The 3,602-nt window shown below is 45.6% G+C and overlaps 4 non-coding genes across 4 annotated transcripts; all 4 read left to right on the top strand.

Annotated features, from left to right (window-relative positions):
- The first annotated feature begins 708 nt into the window (after positions 1–708).
- Positions 709–872, top strand: LOC134986513 (U1 spliceosomal RNA). The gene has a single exon (XR_010192381.1). It is a non-coding gene; the product is annotated as a U1 spliceosomal RNA (small nuclear RNA).
- A 152-nt stretch (positions 873–1,024) lies between these two features.
- LOC134986465 (U1 spliceosomal RNA) lies at positions 1,025–1,187 on the top strand. The gene has a single exon (XR_010192337.1). It is a non-coding gene; the product is annotated as a U1 spliceosomal RNA (small nuclear RNA).
- A 661-nt stretch (positions 1,188–1,848) lies between these two features.
- LOC134986340 (U1 spliceosomal RNA) lies at positions 1,849–2,012 on the top strand. Its single transcript, XR_010192235.1, has one exon. It is a non-coding gene; the product is annotated as a U1 spliceosomal RNA (small nuclear RNA).
- Positions 2,013–2,157: 145 nt separating this feature from the next.
- Positions 2,158–2,320, top strand: LOC134986428 (U1 spliceosomal RNA). Its single transcript, XR_010192310.1, has one exon. It is a non-coding gene; the product is annotated as a U1 spliceosomal RNA (small nuclear RNA).
- Positions 2,321–3,602: the final 1,282 nt, after the last annotated feature.

The raw sequence follows: 3,602 nt of genomic DNA, 5'->3' as shown, positions 1-3,602 counted from the left end.
GGAAGTTGATCTGAAGATCCTGGAAGAAAGAGACAGGTATATTAGATAATATATCTATGATATAAGGGAATCATCCCCTAAGGATAGAGATCAGGCTTACTCAAGCAAGCCTTAACGGTAGTTAAATACTACACATAGCTTGAGTGGAGGCACAGCTATTAGGTAACCATCCCTTAATAGAATACATAGACAGCTCTCGTTCAAGGTAGGGTTACAAACGATTAAATTACAACAGCTGTATCCAGTAGGATTTTGTGGACCCTTTAATAAACATTCCGTTGTCATCAAGGGCAATATGAAATAGATCCTGATTACATTTAGATATGGATAGTGGTGCCTATATATGTTGACTCCATTGTATTTTATTGAATGTGGGTTTCTTCTGTCTATATATATTTTTTAAAAATAAGGAGCTTGTATATTTTATTTTTTGCGCTCCCTTGATAACAAGTGTGATTATCTTTAAAATTTGGTTTATTATTGGTAGAACAGTACTACCTATGGGAGCAGCATTTTATAATATATGGTGAAAATTAATAGATGTATAAAGATTAAATAAGCAACAAATTGGTGAAATAGATAAGTTTTGATAGGAGCGCTGGGTTCTATATATATATATTGACATTTGGTTATATATATGTATAGACTTTATAAATTCTTGACAGAGATGTGCCTGAGCAGCGGCCCTCCCCAGCCCTATCCCAAATCATACTTATTTTGCATAGGAGATACCATGGTCATGAAGATTGTTCTCCCAGGGTGAGGTTCATTCATTGCATTCTGGGTATGCTGACCCCAGTGATTTCCCCAAATGTGGGAAACTCGACTGCATTATTTGTGGTAGTGGGGGACTGTGTTTGTGCTTTCCTCTGGTCAGCTCTGGTAAAAGTCAGATTTATTTGTCTCAGATCTTCCTCTAGCCTTGTTCTTCTTTCGAGAGTTTCCATGTGCTGCCTCAGTTGGATCTCCTTCACTTGACAGGGGGGTGCCCGAGCAGCGACCCTCCCCAGCTCTAGCCCAACTCCTACTTACCTGCCAGGTGAGATACTATGATCATGAAGGTGCTTCTCCCAGGGCAAGGCTCACCCATTGTACTCTGGGTGTGCTGCTCCTGCGGTTTCCCCAAATGTTGGACACTTGACTGCATAATTTGTGTTTCCCCTGGTCGGCTCTCGTATAATTCAGATCTCTTTGTCTCAGGTCTCTCTCCAGCCTAGTTTGCTGTCTGTTTCCACTTCTCTTTTCTTGAGTTGCTCCCTTCTATGCCCTTGCGCACTATCCTGACTTCTCCCGTCTGCTTACTTTGTGCCTTCCAACGCACAATGCAAACTACAGGTAGTGCTGCAGGGCCCACACCCTTTTACTTGCCTTACAGAGCAGCTCTGGAGCTGTTACAGTGCCCAGCTGCTGCAAGAAATCAGCTTGAATGCTTCAGGGGCTGGGGCATAGCCCCACACCGAAGTAGGGTGGAGGTGTTTAATGCGAACTAAGGGTCATCCAAGCGCCGCAAAAGGCCGCCATGCCCTGCACGCCCCTTTTCTCTTTTCATATGCAGACGAGGGTTGAAGCCAACTTTGACCCACTGCTTGGATGACATCACCATATGCAAATCCATCTGCTGCAGGCCTTCCCCCAGGAATGCTTGCACTAGTTGTTGCATTTGGTTTGTTGTTTGGGGGTGCTTCAGTATTAGGCAGCCTTCTGCCCTCCCATGTTCATCTGAAAATATGTGTTCTCCCTGCAGTTGTTGTCCCCAGATGAGAGTTCCCTTGTGCTGCCTCAGTTGAATCTCCTTTACTTGACAGAGATGTGCCTTAGCAGCGGCCCTCCCCAGCCCTATCCTAAGTCATACTTATTTTGCATAGGAGATACCATGGTCATGAAGATTGTTCTCCCAGGGTGAGGTTCATTCATTGCATTCTGGGTATGCTGACCCCTATGATTTCCCCAAATGTGGGAAACTCGACTGCATTATTTGTGGTAGTGGGGGACTGTGTTTGTTCTTTCCTCTGGTCAGCTCTGGTAAAAGTCAGATTTCTTTGTCTCAGATCTTCCTCTAGCCTTGTTCTTCTATCGAGAGTTTCCTTGTGCTGCCTCAGTTGGATCTACTTCACTTGACAGCCCGAGCAGCGACCCTCCCCAGAACTATCCCAAATCCTACTTACCTGCCAGGTGAGATACTATGATCATGAAGGTGCTTCTCCCAGGGCAAGTCTCACCCATTGCACTCTGGGTGTGCTGCTCCTGCGATTTCCCCAAATGTGGGAAACTTGACTGCATAATTTGTGTTTCCCCTGGTCGGCTCTCGTATAATTCAGATCTCTTTGTCTCAGGTCTCTCTCCAGCCTAGTTTGCTGTCTATTTCCACTTCTTTTTTCTTGAGCCGCTCCCTTCTATGCCCTTGCGCACTATCCTGACTTCTCCCGTCTGCTTAATTTGTGCCTTCCAACGCACAATGCGAACTACAGGTAGTGCTGCAGGGCCCACGCCCTTTTACTTGCCTTACAGAGCAGCTCTGGAGCTGTTACAGTGCCTAGCTGCTGCAAGAAATCAGCTTGAATGCTTCAGGGGCTGGGGCATAGCCAACATGAGCCCCACACCGAAGGAGGGTGGATGTGTTTAATGCGAACTAGGGGTCATCCAATCGCCGCAAAAGGCCGCCATGCCCTGCACGCCCCTTTTCTCTTTTCATATGCAGACGAGGGTTGAAGCCAACTTTGACCCACTGCTTGGATGACATCACCATATGCAAATCCATCTGCTGCAGCCTTCCCCCAGGAATGCTTGCACTAGTTGTTGCATTTGGTTTGTTGTTTGGGGGTGCTTCAGTATTAGGCAGCCTTCTGCCCTCCCATGTTCATCTGAAAATATGTGTTCTCCCTGCAGTTGTTGTCCCCAGATGAGAGTTCCCTTGTGCTGCCTCAGTTGAATCTTCTTTACTTGACAGAGATGTGCCTGAGCAGCGGCCCTCCCCAGCCCTGTTAGGCCATCATCTACACGGCATAGCCCTGAATTTTCCAATGCGCAGCTCTTTGCAAAAGAGAGATATTGGCAAGGAAAAGCTGTCTTGTACCTTTGCATTTTTCTCCCAAACGAAGGACACTAGAATGAAAATTTTAAAGCCTCCTGTTAGTGCTTCATCTACACGGTATAGCCCTGAATTTTCCAATGCGTAGCTCTTTGCAAAAGAGAGATATTGGCAAGGAAAAGCTGTCTTGTACCTTTGCATTTTTCTCCCAAACGAAGGACACTAGAAAGAAAATTTTAAAGCCTCCAGTTAGGCCATCATCTACACGGCATAGCCCTGAATTTTCCAATGCGCAGCTCTTTGCAAAAGAGAGATATTGGCAAGGAAAAGCTGTCTTGTACCTTTGCATTTTTCTCCCAAACGAAGGACACTAGAAAAATTTTTTTAAAGCCTCCTGTTAGGCCATCATCTACACGGCATAGCCCTGAATTTTCCAATGCGCAGCTCTTTGCAAAAGAGAGATATTGGCAAGGAAAAGCTGTCTTGTACCTTTGCATTTTTCTCCCAAACGAAGGACACTAGAAAGAAAATTTTAAAGCCTCCTGTTAGGCCATCATCTACACGGAATAGCCCT

The sequence above is a fragment of the Pseudophryne corroboree genome (genome assembly GCF_028390025.1).
Source record: "Pseudophryne corroboree isolate aPseCor3 chromosome 7 unlocalized genomic scaffold, aPseCor3.hap2 SUPER_7_unloc_3, whole genome shotgun sequence".
NCBI classification, from domain to species: Eukaryota; Metazoa; Chordata; class Amphibia; order Anura; family Myobatrachidae; genus Pseudophryne; species Pseudophryne corroboree.
The sequence above is the reverse complement of the archived record's forward strand: the minus strand, read 5'-3'. Positions and strand labels throughout refer to the sequence as shown.